The 16,886-nt window shown below is 38.3% G+C and overlaps 1 protein-coding gene across 5 annotated transcripts in view; it reads left to right on the top strand.

Annotated features, from left to right (window-relative positions):
* The window catches only part of LOC117977803 (histidine-rich glycoprotein-like), a 139,207-nt gene that overhangs the window by 87,085 nt on the left and 35,236 nt on the right, over nt 1-16,886 (top strand). For 2 of the 5 annotated variants that reach the window (XM_063603453.1, XM_063603451.1), the window contains exon 4: nt 7,676-7,797. The exons of the other annotated variants lie outside the window; for them this stretch is intronic. The gene's annotated coding sequence lies outside the window, so the exon portion shown is untranslated. The remainder of the gene's footprint in view (nt 1-7,675; nt 7,798-16,886) is intronic. 5 annotated transcript variants of the gene reach the window in all.

Raw genomic sequence — 16,886 nt, 5'->3', positions numbered from 1 at the left:
AACTTTGGTCCCAAACCCAATAGCACAGTAGTTTATGCAAACACATAGAGGTGCTGCCTTGGTGGCCTTGAATTAACATCAAGAAAAATTCTCTTGATTTATCAAGTAAAGACTGTTGTTCTCTTCCCTTACATTCTCTCAAATCAGCAGTCTCTCTTTCTGTGCTGAGACATGTGAAGCTGGGGTTGGGGTAACATAAGCAATCCTGTGGCCACCAACACTGAGACTGTGCTGGTTCACACCTGAAGTAGGCACAGAACTTGTTCTCACGCAAGGCCCACTGCAACACTACTTGGCTACCATATGTTTATTCAAAGCCCTAGGACTCTGTGATTAGTATGTGGCAAAGCCAGCCAGGTTTGTGTCTGCCTATAGGGCGGCAAGTTCCCCTAGCCATGAGTGGCTCCACAGATGCTACCTGGGAGCCAGAGATTAAAGCATAGAATCTTCAAAATTTACCTGCTCTTCTATTTTACTGTAGCTAACCTGGCACTTAGGGAATAAGACAAGGTATTTTCTAATCTTCCTTGCCCTGTCTGCAGGCAGTAGAACCTCTTCTATGACTGCAAACACTACTGGCCCATGGGGGGTTTCCACCAAATCATCATCACTTTCTCACTTAAAGCCCAAGCACTCTTTAATTAGCTTGTGATAAATTCTACAATGTCTGGGACTCAACCTTTGGCCCAGGGCAAGCACAGAAATGCTGACCAAGAAGACCTTAGGCCTGGACTCAGGGACTCTAAGAATCCGCTTGGTGCTCTACCCCACTGTGGTTGAGCTGGCATATCAGGTGCAACGCAGAGGTCCCTTTACATTCCCCCCTGCTTTTCTCAAACAGAAGTCTTTCACCATAGCTCCCACAGCTGGAAATGTACTGGGTCACACCTGAAGTTGGCGCTTCTCAGAGCCCAATGCCCATGGTGTATTACCTGGTTGTCACTGTTTTTTATTCTGGGTACAGGGGTTCTTTAGTCAGCAGGTGATGAATTCTGCCAGATCTTTACTGACATGGCAGCACTGAGTTTAATGCAAAGTCCTCCAGTCACTGTGCTCTCCCTCTCCCAAATTCACAGGTTTCTCTGTGTTGTGTGGCTGCTGCTAGGTGGGAGTGGGGGAGTGGTGTTGTGAGCAGTCCCTTTGCTTCTCTGGCTGCTGTCTCAGTAGACTCCATTCTCCCCACCATCCACATTCCACTGGCTCTGAGCCCAGCTCGGAATATGACTTGCCTAATAATTGAAGTCCTTGTGGCTTAGAATTCCCCTTAAGTTCTCTTAGAGTCCAATAGCACGTCAACTCATGATGGCAAGACTTGCAAAAACTGAAGGTGCCAATACTGGGATGGGAGGTTTTCCTCTTTGTAAGGCCAATACAAGTGCTCCCCCCATTGGGAGATGTCAGCTGAGTACAGTCTCGTTCTGCTTTTCATTGTGACAGGGTAGTACTGAGTTTATTGCAAAGCCTCACAAACTATGCTCTCCCTCTCCCAAACATACTATCTCTGCACGATGTAGCCACTACTGGTGGTTGAAAAAGAGGTGGCATACTTGCTTCTAGACCGTCTTTTATTTGTTTGTCTTCTCCAATGTCTGTTTCAGTGATACGAAGTTAATACCAGGTACTGTGATTGCTCACCCAATTTTTGGTCCCTTTGACAGTGCTTCTTGAATGTAGTGAGTTGTGAAAATTTGGTGTTTTTGTGTGGTGGATGAGAATGTAGGCTTCTATTCTGCCCTCTTATTCTGTCTCTGCCTTAATTTTTTTAGATTTAGGGAGTATATTTGCAGGTTTATTACATGGATATATGGTGTGATGCTGAGCAATGTGGGATATTATTGATCCCATCACCAAGGTAGTGAGCATATATTGTGGGATATATTTGATCCCATCACCTAGGCAGTAAGCATAGCACTCATAGTTTCTCACCCCCTGCCCTCCTCCTTCCCTCCTTCATCTAGTAGTTCTCAGTGTCTATTGTTGTCATCTTTATATTCCTGAGTACCCCATGTTTAGATCCTACTTATAGGCAAGAACATGTGGTATTTGGTTTTCTGTTCCTGTATTAATTTCCCTAGGATAATGGCCTCCAGACGTATGCATGTTGCTGCACAGGACATGATTGTATTCTTTTTAATGTGTTCATAGTATTTTATGGTGTATATGTGGAACATATTTCTATCCAATTTATTGATTAACACATAAGTTAATTCCATGCCTTCCCTATTGTGAATAGCAATATGACGCATATACAAGTGCATGTGGGGTTTCTTTTTGTAGAATTTTTAATTTTATTTTGGACATATACTCAGTAATGGAATTGCTGGTTGAATGGTACTTCTGTTTTAAATTCTTTGAAAAATCTCCAAACTGTTTTTCACAGTGGCTGAACTAATTTACATTCTCAGCAACAGTGTATAAGCATTTCATTTTCTCTGAAGTCTAACAAGAATTTGTTATTTTTTTACTTTTTAATAGTAGCCATTCTGACTAATATGAGATGGTATCTCTCTGATGATTAGTGAAGTTGAACATTAAGAAAACAACTCCATTAAAACATTGACAAGGGACATAAGCAGACACTTCTTAAAAGAAGATGAGACGGGCACAGTGGCTCAGACCTGTAATCCCAGCACTTTGGGAGGCCAGGATGAGTGGATCACAAGGTCAGGAGATCGAGACCATCCTGGCTAACACGGTGAAACCCTGTCTCTACAAAAAATACAAAAAATTAGCCAGGCGTGGTGGCGGGCGCCTGTAGTCCCAGCTACTCGGGAGGCTGAGGCAGGAGAATGGCGTGAACCCGGGAGGCAGAGCTTGCAGTGAGCCAAGATCGCACCACTGCACTCCAGCCTGTGCGACAGAGTGAGACTCCGTCTCAAAAAAAAAAAAAAAAGATATAGAAGTGGGATTCGTATTCTATCACAATAAGCTGCCTTTCCTTTGCAAATACAAAATCAAACCATTCAAAAAATCACTTTAATTGTAGGGATTGACAGTATGTTTCCCCTTCTCTATCTCCTTTCCTCTTTCGTGATTTTTTCTGATCACTATCAATCCACTCAGCAAAGTAATCTCTATTCTTACTCTGTGTGAATTGTGGTGATGAGCTAGTCAGCTCTCTTAAAATCACTAACAAAAAGTTTTAAACTTCCTAGTTAGTAATAAGTTTTTAGCATGCCACAAGATACTCTTAGAACAAGGACTTCTGGTCCAGGCATTGTGGATTATGATGATTAGTTCTATGGATTTCTATAAGCTTTGAAATTAAGAGGTAAAAATCTAAAATAAATCGGACTTCATGTTATTTATACATTCATTGGGTTTGTTAATTATTCCACAGGAAAACAGATGAAAGACTTTTGTAGAATTCAATTCTGCTTCACCATATTTAGGGTTACAAGAAGGGAATTATATTGATGTAATTGACAGACTGAATTAACCTCAGTCATCACATGTGATTTTTCTAGAGTTTTTTTAATGGTGCTGACATTCTCTTCAATATGTCCATGCTTAGTTGGGTTTCTGGGGGAGAGATGAGTAGCTAGTACTACCCATCTAAAACATAATGTTCATTAGTTGGAATAATGGTGTGATATGATAGTCTTCGACATGATGCCCTCAATTTCTTTCCTCCCTGCATGCACATGCTGCTCTTTACATTGACAGTTAGAGTCGAATCTCCCATTTCTTGAATCTGTGCTGGTCACAATGACTTGCTTTACCAATAGGATGGAGCAGAAGTTGTATTCTAGGACTTCCAAGGCTAGGTCCTAAGAAGCTTTGTGGTATTTGCCTGTGTGCTTTGGGACCAACTACCAAGTTGTGATCACTCCAGATAACATGGAGAGGTCAGATAGGCATCACACCCAGCAGCCAATATGCACTGCCAGCCATGTAAGTGACCCGTCTAGGCTCTTTAGCCTAGTTGAGCTTTCAGGTGAGTTCAGCAGCAGCCAACCAACCGCAACTGCAAGAAAGACTCCAAAAGAGAACTTTTGTAGTGCCCATCAACCCACAAAACCATGAGAAATAACATTATTTATAATCACTAAACAATAACAATAAACAATATTAAACTATAAACAATTCCTTACGTTTTGGAATGGCTTACTATTCAGCAAGAGATAGCTAGAACAAGTACTAAATGTTGCACAATACTGAATAAGTGTAAGTTTAGTTGTATAATATACTTCTACATTTTAAAGGCATTGACATTTCTGGAAAGAGTGCAAAAGTGAGCACTGATTAAATGGTTCCCAAGAGAAGTTGTCTGTTGTATCTCAACATCACCATTTGCCAATGGGAGCTGTATTTTGTTTTTGGAAAATATATAATTTTAATGTTCATTTTAAAAAAATACTAACAATTTTTTAGAAAGGCATATGCTATTTTGCAAAAAATTTGAGAAAACCAGAGAAGTGTAAACTTTAAGGCTCTAATCATATTTTTATGCCATTTAACCCATAAATCCAAAATCTGATGACAAACATGTTTATCTAATACTGATATTTGGATAAATAAGTTAAACTAACAGTTTTCTTTTTAAATGATAGGCCTTATAATTGGTATGATGTTGAGATGGCTGCAGTGGATGGGCTCATCACCATAATAATATTTTCTCTTTAATATTTTTTAGAAGATTAAGTGACAACCAAAGGGTCTAAAACTGCATTACACAGCAGTAATAAAATCAGAGTGACACTTACTTTGCAACAGCAGGACTGGAATTCTTGCTGTTGGGGTTGGTGGCAGCAAACTCAATTATGGGTGTCTTCTGCTTCGCGCTTGGATGGTGTGTTGGAACATTTCCTGTTTAGAACTTTCTAACACTTCCTGACTAGAGCTGTTTAAAATAGAAACAAACCCCTCTGATTTTGAATTCAGCCTGTTTATTGTTATGATTTGTTCATATGTTTCTACTCTTTAGACCGTGGCTTTCTTGTAGACAGAAGTTGTATCTTATACCTCTTTTTGTTCAGCAGCGGTGTGCCTGGCACCTGGTTGAATTGTCAGGTTCATTGAATAAGTAAAGTAAAATTATACTAGAAGTAAACTATTAAATTTATCAATTTTACTCAGAAAATATATAGCTAAGTATGACATATGAATCAATTCACTCACTGATTCAACAAACATTTTTTAATTGACTACAATATGCTATTAGCTAGGAATATGGCAGTAAACAAATCTCACCTTGTCTCAAACTTCAGTGGATCCAGGAGTCTCTAGAAGTTTAATTCTTGCTCAATCAGCAATTCCTTTTCACTGAAGACTTGACAAGAAGGTTTGAGAAGGCAAGAGTGTGTGAACTCGGCAGATGTTTGTGATGCACGTACTGTGTGCCAGACACTGTAGTGTCACAGGTTCTGCCTGTGTCTCCTAGGAAAGGTGAAAACTAAGGACAATATTTTAAACAAGAAATAATGCCAAGTATGCCACATGATGGAGAGGGAAAGCACTGGGTCCCAAGAGTATAACAGGCACTGAGCCTAGCGTGGGGTCCAGGCGTCTCTGGCATCGTGCCTTCCTAGGTCGTGGTTGTCCCTCCTTGTTGCTCCTGCTGTCTTCTTCAGTTACATCTGCTTCTCTGCATTTCCTCATTTTACAGTGTGTGGGATGCAGTCATCTCTGAACAGGAATAGGCAACTGTGCACCTGTTACACCGTGCTTGATGCTCTGCATTGATGTACACTGGGCCCAGGTTTCCCTGGTGGACTGCTTGGGCCGTTCTTGTCATCTGGCTCTGAAGTCTTTGTTCACAGAAGTGCACTTGCCAGATGGGGAAGCCAGAGATCTGGGGTCCTCTGATGAGGCCACTCTCGCCCTGCTTATCTTCCCTGACATACCTAACAGATGAAGCTCAGGTGGGCGATGCACCTCAGGCCACAGTGTGGACTGTTGTAACCAAGCGAGTTATAGAGGAAAGCCACCCTTTGAGACAAATTAAGGAGTCCTTTATTAGCCAGCGACCGTGAGGCAGCTAACGCTCAAAATTCTCTTGGCCCTGAGGAAGGGGCTGGTTTTGTTTTTATACCGTCGTCTAAATAGGGGAGGGGGGAGTTTAGCTGAAGCAATTTTTACAGAAGCAGAGCTAGAGCTAGCAAACAGTTAAAAAAATTAATTGGTTACAAAAGCAGTTACAAAATAAATAAATAAATAATCCATTCCAGGTTCAGGGGCTTAAACTATCACAAAGAAAGAAATACAGGGGTTTTGGGTGCCATTCACCGAGCGCGTCCCCAGGAGCTGCTGGTGCAGCTTGCCTCAATATCTTAATAGTAAGTGCATTCCTGGACGTGCTTTGAGTCAATTTACACTAGTTATGCCCTTAAGGAAGGGAGATAAAGGGGGCTGCACGTGAAGAAACTAAAATGGAGTCTGTCCGGCTCTCTCTCCGCTAGGAGAGAGTCACTCAGGTTAAAACAAGGTAGGGTATCACAGGACCATGTACAATTATTCAAGCTCCAACTTCAACTCTCTTTCTTATTGCTCTCTTAGGACAGTATATTTAGATGGGAATAAATGAAAGTAATGTTATTAGGGGATAAGATTAAAATCGATCCCACTTGTAAAAAAGGGAGTAGATTATTTGTGAGCTATAATACTTTTTTTTAGTGAAGAATCACCTTAAAACCTGGATACAAGATAATTCCTTCATTCTGCAAACGTTTAGTAGCAAACTATATGCCAGGACTGTGATAATTACTAGGGATACATGATTGAATATATAGTGTAAGATGCCTTGGAGTGTCAGATAGTTTCATATAAATGGCTCATGCAGTATATAGACAGTGTGGTAAAAAGAGACTACTGAGATGTGCAGAGGACAGACAATAAAGGGTCTTTGAATGGTAGATGAATGTGTTTGGACTTTTCACTCAGGGCTGTTGAAGTTTTTGAAGGGCAGTGGTCTTAGAGTTTTGCTGTACATTCATCTCAAAGGGTTAAACTTTTCTTTTGATTCAGCAGTTTTGAAACTCTCTTTTTGTAGAATCTGCAGGTGGACATTTGGAGTGCATTGTGGCCTATGGTAGAAAAGGATATATCTACACAAAAAATCTAGACAGAAGCAATCTGAGAAACTCCTTTGTGATGTGTGCATTCATCTCACAGAGTTAACACTTTGTTTTGATTGAACAGTTTTGAAACTCTCTTTTTGTGGAACCTGCAAGTGTACATTTGGAGCATTTTGAGGTCTATGGTGGAAAAGGAAATATAATCACATAAAAACTAGATAGAAGCAATCTGAGAAACTTCTTTGTGAGGTGTGCATGCATCTCACAGAGTTGAACCTTTCTTTTGATGGACCACTTTTGAAATACACTTTTTGTAGAGTCTGTAAGTGGACATTTCTAGCGCCTTCAGGCCTTTGGTGGAAAATGAAATATCTTCATTTAAAAACTAGACAGAAGAATTCTGGGAAACTTCTTTGTGATGTGTACCTTCATCTCATAGAGTTGAATCCTTCTTTTGATTCAGCAGTTTGGAAAAACTCTTTTTGTAGAATCTGCAAGTGGACATTTGGTGTGCTGTGCGGCCTATCGTAGAAAAGGAAATATCTCCACATAAAATATAGACAGAAGCAATCTGAGAAACTACTTTGTGATGTGTGCATTCATCTCACAGAGTTAAACCTTTCTTTTGATTGAGCAGTTTTGAAACTCTCTTTTTGTAGAATCTGCAAGTGGACATTTGGAGCGCTTTGAGGCCTATGGTGGAAGAGGAAATATCTTGACATAAAAACTAGACAGAAGAATTCTGAGAAACTTCTTTGTGATGTGTGCGTTCATCTCACAGGTTTGAAACTTTCTTTCAATTGAGCAGTTTGGAAACCTTCTTTTTGTAGAATCTGCAAGTGGACATTTGGAGTGCTTTGCGGCCTACTGTAGAAAAGGAAATATCCTCACAGAAAATCTAGACACAAGCAATCTGAGAAACTTCTTTGCGATGTGTGCATTCATCTCACAGAGTTAAAACTTTCTTTTGATTGAGCAGACTTGAAACTCTCTTTTTGTAGAATCTGTGGGAGGTCATTTGGAGCGCTTTGAGGCCTATGGTGGAAAAGGAAATATATTTACGTAAAAACTAGACAGAAGAATTTTGAGAGACTTCTTTGAGATGTGTGCATTCATCACACAGAGTGGAACCTTTCTTTCGATTGACCAGTTTGGAAACACTCTTTTTATAGAATCTGAAAGTGGACATTTGGAGGGCTTTGTGGCCTATGGTAGAAAAGGAAATATCTTCATAGAAAATATAGACACAAGCAATCTGAGAAACTTATTTGTGATGTGTGCATTCATCTCACAGAGTTAACCCTTTCTTCTGATTGAGCAGTTTTGAAACTCTCTTTTTGTAGAATCTGCAAGTGGACATTTGGAGCACTTGTGGTATATGGTGGAAAAGGAAATATAATCACATAAAAACTAGATAGAAGCATTCTGAGAAACTCCTTTGTGATGTGAGCATTCATTTCCCAGAGTTGAACTGTTCTTCGGAAAGACCAGTTTTGAAATATGCTTTTTGTAGAATCTGCAAGTGGACATTTCTAGGGCCTTGAGGCCTGTGGTGGAAAAGGAAATATATTCACATAAAATCTAGACAGAAACCATCTGAGAAACTTCTTTGTGATGTATGCATTCATCTCATTGACTTAAAAATCGCTTTTGATAGAGCAGTTTTGAAACTCTCTTTTTGTAGAATCTGCAAGTGGACATTTGGAGCACTTTGAGGCCTATGGTGGAAAAGGAAATATCTTCACATAAATACTAGACAGAAGAATTCTGAGAAACTTCTTTGTGATGTGTGCATTCATGTCACAGTGTTGAAACTTTCTTTTGATTGAGCAGTTTGGTAATACTCTTTCTGCAAAATCTGCAAGGTGAAACTTGCAGAGCTTTGTGGCCTATGTTAGAAAAGGAAATATTTTCACCTAAAATCTAGACAGAAGCCATCTGAGAAACTTCTTTACGATGTGTGCATTCATCTCACAGAGTTAAACCTTTCTTTTGATTGAGCAGTTTGGAAACTCTCTTTTTGTAGAATCTGCAAGTGGATATTTGTAGCACTTTGAGGCTGATGGTGGAAAAGGAAATATTTTCATATAAAAACCAGACAGAAGAATTCTGAGAAACTACTTTGGGATGTTTCCGATCATCTCACAGAGTTGAACATCTCCTTTGATTGAGCAGTTTTGGAAACACTTTTTTTGTAGAATCTGCGAGTGGACATTTGGAGCGCTTTGTGGCTTGTGTAAGAAAAGGAAATATCTTCACGTAATATCTAGACAGAAGGAATCTGAGAAATTTCTTTCTGATGTGGGCATTCATCTCCGAGTTGAACCTCTCTTTTGATGGGCCAGTATTGACATACACTTTTTGTGGAATCTGAAAGTGGACATATCGAGCGCCTTGAGGCCTATGGTGGAAAATAATATATCTTCACATAAAATCTAAAAGAAGCAATCTGAGAAACTTCTTTGTGATGTGTGCATTCATCTCACAGAGTTAAACCTTTCTTTTCATTGAGCAGTTCTGAAACTCTCTTTTTGAAAAATCTGCAAGTGGACATTTGTAGCGCTTTGCAGCCTTTGGTAGAAAAGGAAATATCTTCTCATAAACTCTAGACAGAAGCAATCTGAGAAACTTCTTTGTGGTGTGTGCATTCATCTCACAGAGTTAAAACTTTCTTATGATAGGGCAGTTTTGAAACTCTCTTTTTGTGGAATCAGCAAGTGGAGATTTGGAGCGCTTTGAGGCGTAGGGTGGAAAAGGATATATCTTCACTTGAAAACTAGGCAGAAGAATTCTGAGAAACTTCTTTGTGATGTGTGCATTCATCTCATAAAGTTGAACCTTTCTTATGATTGAGCGGTTTGGAAACACGCTTTTTGTGGAATCTGCAAGTGGACATTTGGAGCGCTTTGTGGTCTATGGTAGAAAAGGAAATATCTTCACATAAAATCTAGACAGTACCAATCTGATAAACTTCTTTGTGATGTGCGTATTCATCTCACAGACTTAACACTTTCTTTTCATTGAGTAGTGTTGAAACTCTCTTTTTGTAAAATCTGCAAGTGGACAATTGGAGCCCTTTGCGGCCTGTGGTAGAAAAGGGAACATATTCATATAAAACCTAGACTGAAGCAATCTGAGAAACTTCTTTGTGATGTGTGCTTTCATCTCACAGAGATAAAATTTTCTTTTGATTGAGTAGTTTTGAAACTCTCTTTTTGTAGAATCAGCAAGTGGATATTTGGAGCGCTTTGATACCTATGGTGGAAAAGAACATATCTTCACGTAAAAACTAGATAGAAGCATTCTGAGAAACTTCTTTATGATGTGTGCATTCATATCCCAGAGTTGAACCTTTCTTTTGAAGGACCAGTTTCAAAATACGCTTTTTGTGCAACCTGCAAGTGGACATTTTGAGAGCTTTGTGGCCTATAGTAGAAAAGGAAATGTCTTCACAAAAAATCTAGACAGAAGCAATCAGAGAAACTTCTTTGTGATGTGTGCATTCATCTCACTGATTTAAAACTTTCTTTTGATTGAGCAGTTTTGAAACTCTCTTTTTGTAGAATCTGCAAGTGGATATTTGGAGCGCTTTGAGGCCTTTGGTGGAAAAGGAAATATCTTCACATAAATACTAGAAAGAAGAATTCTGAGAAACTTCTTTGTGACGTGTGCTTTCACATCACAGAGTTGAACCTTTCTTTTGATTGAGCAGTTTGGAAACACTCTTTTCTAGAATCTGCAAGTGAACATTTGGAGCACTTTGCAGCCCATGGTAGAAAAGGAAAAATCTTCACATAAAATCTAGACAGAAGCAATCTGAGAAACTTCTTTGTGATGCTTGCATTCATCTCACAGAATTAAAACTTTCTTTGGATGGAGCAGTTTTGAAACTCTCTTTTTGTAGAATCTGCAAGTGGACATTTGGAGCGCATTGAGGCCTATGGTGGAAAAGGTAATATCTTCACGTAAAAACTAGACAGAAGAATTCTGAGAAACTGCTTTGTGATGTGTGCGTTCATCTCACAGAGTTGAACTTTTCTTTTGATTGAGCAGTTTAGAAACACTCTTTTGGTAGAATCTGCAAATTTACATTTTGGGAGCCTTGGGGTGTATGGTGGAAAATGAAATATCTTCACATAAAAACTAGACAGAAGAATTCTGAGAAACTTCTTTCTGATGTGTGCATTCATCTCACAGAGTTGAACTTTTCTTTTGATGAGCAGTTTGGAAACCTTCTTTTGTAGAATCTGCAACAATGTATTTGGAGCAGTTTGTGGCCAATGGTAGAAAAGGAAGAATCTTCACATAAAATCTAGACAGAAGCAATCTGAGGAACTTCTTTGTGATGTGTGCATTCATCTCACAGAGTTAAACCTTTCTTTTGATTGAGCTGTTTTGAAACTGTCTTTTTATAGAATCTGCAGGTGGACGTTTGGATCCCTTTTAGGCCTTTAGTGGAAAACAAAATATCTTCACATAAAAACTAGACAGAAGTATTCTGGGAAACTTCTTTGTGATGTGTGCATTTATCTCACAGAGTTGAACCTTTCTTTTGATTGAGCAGTTTTGAATCTCTCTTTTTGTAGAATCAGTAGATGGATATTTAGAGGACTTGGAGGCCAATGGTGTAAAAGGAAATATCTTCACATAAAAACTACACAGAAGCATTCTGAGGAACTTCTTTGTGATGTGTGCATTCAACTCACAGAGTTGAACCTATCTGTTGAGTTTTTAAACTCTCTTTTTGTAGAATCTACAAGTGGTAATTTAGAGCCCCTTGTGGCTGATGGTGGAAAAGGAAATATCTTCATATAAAAACTACACAGAAGCTTTCTGATAAACTTCTTTCTGATGTGTGCATTCATCTCACTGAGTTGAACATCCCATTTTATTGAGCAGTTTGGAAACACTCTTTTTGTAAAATGTGCAAGTGGATATTTGGAGCGCTTTGTGGCCTAATGTGGAGAAGGAAATATCTTCACAAAAAAACTACACAGAAGCATTCCGAGAAACTTCTTTGTGATGTGTGCATTCATCTCACAGAGTTGAACCTATCTTTTGGTAGAGCAGCTTTGAAAATCTCTTTTTGTAGAATCTGCAATGGATATTAGAGCCCTTTGCAGCCTAAGGTGGAAAAGTAACTATCTTCACATAAAAACTACATAGAAGCATTCTGATAAACTTCTTTGTGATGTGTGCATTCATCTTAAAAAGTTGAACCTTTCTTTTCATTGAGCAGTTTTGAAACACTCTTTTCGTAGAATCTGCAAGTGGATATTTGCAGGGCATTATGGCCAATGGTGGTAAAGGAAATATCTTCACATAAAAACTACATAGAAGTATTCTGATAAACTTCCTTTTGATGAGTGTATTCAATTCACAGAGTTAAACCTATCTTTTGTTAGAGGAGTTTTGAAACTATCTTTTTTTTCTTTTGTAAACCTCAAATGGATATTTGGAGCCCTTTGCTGCCTATGGTGGAAAAGGAAATATCTTCTCATAAAAACTACACAGAAGCATTCTGAGAAGCTTCTTTGTCATATGCGCACTCATCTCAGAGAGTTGAACATTTCATTTGATTGAGGAGTTTTGAAACACTCTTTTTGTAGAATCTGCAAGTGGATAATTGCAGGGCTTTGAGGCCTACTGTAGAAAAGGAAATATCTTCCCATAAAAATTAACAGAAGTATTCTTAGAAACTTCTTTTTGATGTGTGAATTCACTTCACAGAGTTGAAGCTTATTTTGATTGAGCAGTTTCGAAACACTCTTTTTGTAGAATCTGCAAGAGGATATTTCGAGTGCTTTGAGGCCTATGGTGGAAAAGGTAATATCTTCACATAAAAACTACACAGAAGCATTCTGAGTAACTTTTTGTATTGTGTGCATTCATCTCACAGAGTTGAACCTATCTTTTGTTAGAGCAGCTTTCAAACTATCTTTTTGTGGAATCTGCAAGTGGATATTTGGAGCCCTTTGCAGCCTATGGTGGAAAATTCAATATCTTCACACAAAAACCACAAAGATGCATTCTGAGAAACTTCGTTGTGATGTGTGCATTCATCTCACAGAGATGAACCTTTCTTTTTATTGAGTAGTTTTGAAACACTCTTTTCATAGAATCTGCAAGTGAATACTTGGAGCGCTTTGAAGTCCATGGAGGAAAAGGAAATATCTTAACATAAAAACTACAGAGAAGCATTCTGAGCAACTTCTTTGTGATATGTGCATTCAAATCACAGAGTTCAACATGTCTTTTGATAGAGCAGTTTTGAAACTCTCTTTTTGTAAAATGTGCAAGTGGATATTTGGAGCCCTTTGCATCCTATGGTGGAAAAGGAAGTAACTTCACATAAAAACTACACAGTAGCATTCTGAGAAACTTCTTTGTGATGTGTGCATTCATATCATAGAGTTGAGCCATTCATTTGATTGAGTAGTTTGGAAACACTCTTTTTTAGTATTTATAAGGTGATAATTGGAGAGCTTTGGGGCCTAAGGTGGAAAAGGAAATATCTTCATATAAAAACTACACAGAAGCATTCTGAGAAACTCCTTTGTGATGTGTGCATTCATCTCACGAAGTTGAACCTTTCTTTTCATTGAGCATTTTTGAAACACATTTTGTAGTATCAGCAAGTAGATATTTGGAGCGCTTTGTGGCCTGTGGTGGAAAAGGAAATATCCTCACATAAAAACTACACAGAAGCATTCTGAGAAACTTCTGTCTGAAGTTTGCATTCAATTCATGGAGTTGAACCTACCTTTTGATAGAGCAGTTTTGAAACTGTCTTTTTGTAGAATCTGCAAGTGGTTATTTTGAACCCATTGTGGCTGAGGGTGGAAAAGGAAATACTTTCCCATAAAAACTACATAGAAGCATTCTGAGAAACTTCTTTGTGATGTGTGCAATCATCTCAGAGAGTTGAACATTTTATTTGATTGAGCAGTTTTGAAACACTCTTTTTGTAGAATCCGCAAGTGGATATCTGCAGTGCTTTGAGGTCTACTGTGGAAAATGAAATGTCTTCCCGTAAAAACTACAGAGAAGTATTCTCAGAAACTTTTTGTGATGTGCCCATTCATCTCACAGAGTTGAACATTACTTTTGTTTGAGCAGTTTGGAAACACTATTTTATTAGAATCTGCAAGTGGATATTTTGAGCCCTTGGAAGCCTACTGTGGAAAAGGAAATATCTTCACATAAAAACTACACAGAAGCATTCTGAGAAACTTCTTTGTGATGTGTGCATTCATCTCACGGAGTTGAAACTTTCATTTGATAGAGCTGTTTTGAAACACTCTTTTTGTACAATCTGCAAGTGAATATTTGGAGCACTTTGAGGCCTACGGTGGAAAACGAAATATCTTCACATAAAAACTACACAGAAGCATTCTGAGAAACTTTATTGTGATGTGTGCATTCATCTCACAGGGTTGAATCTATCTTTTGGTTGAGCAGTTTTGAAACTCTGTTTTTGTAGTATCTGCAAGTGGATATTTGGAGCCCTTTGCAGCCTACTGTGGAAAAGGAAGTATCTTCTCTTAAAAACTACACAGAAGGATTCCGACAAACTTCTTTGTGATGTGTGAATTCATCCCACAGAGTTGAAACTTTCTTTTGATTGAGCAGTATTGAAACACTCTTTTCGTAGAATCTGCATGTGGATATTTGCAGCCCTTTGAGGCCTATGGTGGAAAAGGAAATACCTTCACATAAAAAATACACAGAAGCATTCTGAGAAACTTCTTTGCGATTTGTGCTTTCAACTCACAGAGTTGAACCTGACTTTTGATAGAGCAGTTTTTAAACTCAGTTTTTGTAGAATCTGTAAGTGGATATTTGGAGCCCTTTGCCACCTATTGTGGAAAAGGAAACATCTTCACATAAAAACTACACAGAAGCATTCTGAGAAACTTCTTTTTGATGTGTGCATTCAACTCACAGAGTTGAACCTATCTTTTTATATAGCAGTTTTGAAACTCTCTTTTTGTAGAATATGCAAGTGAATACTTGGAACGCTTTGAGGCCTATGGTGTAAAAGGAAATATCTTCACATAAAAACTACACGGAAGCATTACGAGAAATTTCTTTGTGATGTGTACATTCTTCTCACAGATTTGAACCTCTCTATTGATTGAGCAGTTTGGAAACATTCTTTTTGTAGAATCTCCTAGTGGATATATTGAGTGGCTTGAGGCCTATTGTGGAAAAGGAAATATCTTCACATTAAATCTACAAAGAAGCATTCTGAGAAACTTCTTTTTTGATGTGTACATTCAACTCACAGAGTTGAACCTATCTTTTGATAGAGCAGTATTGAAACTCTCTTTTTGTAGAATCGGCAAGGGGATATTTGTGGCCATTTGCAACCTATGGAGGAAAAGGAAATATCTTCACATAAAAACTACACAGAGTGTTCTGAGAAACTTCTTTGTTGTGTTTGCATTCATCTCACGGAGTTGAAACTTTCTTTTTTTGAGCAGTTTTGAAACAACCTTTTTGGAGAATCTGCCTGTGTTTTTTGGAACCCTTTGTTGCCGATGGTGGAAAAGGAAATATCTTCTCGTAAAAACTACACAGAAGCATTCTGAGAAACTTCTTTGTGATGTGTGCATTCAACTCACAGAGGTGAACCTATCTTTTGATTGAGCAGTTTTGAATCTCTATTTTTGTAGAATCTGCATGTGGATATTTGGAGCCCTATGTGGCCTATGGTGGAAAAGGAAATATCTTCAAATAAAAACTACACAGAAGCATTCTGAGAAACTGCTTTGTGATGTGTGCATTCATCCCACAGGGTTGAACATATCTTATGATTGAGCAGTTTTGAAACTCTCTTTTTGTAGAATGTGCATGTGGATATTTGGAGTGCTTTGAGGCCTACTGTGGAAAAGCATATATCTTAATATAAAAACTACACAGAAGCATTTTGAGAAACTTCTTTGTGATGTGGGCATTCATCTCACAGGGTTGAACCTTTCATTTGATTGTGCAGTTTTGAAACACTCTTTCTGTAAATTCTGCAAGTGGATATTTGGAGCTTCTGAGGCTTATTGTGGAAAAGCAGATATCTTCACATAAAAAATACACATAAGAATTCTCAGAAAATTTTTTGTGATGTGTGCACTCATCTCACAGAGTTGAAAATTTCTTTCCATTGAGCAGTTTTGAAACACTCTTTTTGTAGAGTCTGCAAGTGGATATTTGGAGTGCTTTGAGGCCAAGTGTGGAAAAGCAAATATCTGCACATAAAAACTACACAAAAGCATTCTGAGAAACTACTTTGTAATGTGTGCGTTCACCTCACAGACTTGAAACTTTCTTCTGATTGTGCAGTTTTGAAACACTCTTTTTATAGAATCTGCAAGTGGATATTTGGAGCGATTGTGGAAAAGGAAATAAATGCACATAAAAAATACACAGAAGCATTCCTAGAAATTTCTTTGTGATGTGTGCCTTCAACTCACAGAGATGAACCTATCTTTTGATTGAGCAGTTTTTAAACTCTCTTTTTGTAGGATCTGCAAGTGGATATTTGGAGAGCTTTGAGGCCAATTGTGGAAAAGAAAATATCTTCACATAAAAACGGCACAGAAACATTCTGGGAAACTTCTTTGTGATGTGGGCATTCAACTCACAGAGTTGAATCTATCTTTTGATTGGACAGATTTGAATCTCTGTTTTTGTAGAATCTGCACGTGGATATTTGGAACCCTTTGCAGCCTTTGGTGGAAAAGGAGATATCTTGAAGTAAAAACTACACAGAAGCATTCTGAGAAACTTCTTTGTGATGTGTTCATTCATCTCACAGAGTTAAGCCTATCTTATGATTGAGCAATTTTGAAACACTGTTTTTGTAGAATCTGC

The sequence above is a fragment of the Pan paniscus genome, chromosome 23 (genome assembly GCF_029289425.2).
Source record: "Pan paniscus chromosome 23, NHGRI_mPanPan1-v2.0_pri, whole genome shotgun sequence".
Taxonomy (NCBI): Eukaryota; Metazoa; Chordata; class Mammalia; order Primates; family Hominidae; genus Pan; species Pan paniscus.
Note: the sequence above shows the minus strand (reverse complement) of the source record. Positions and strands in the feature narration are given on the sequence as shown.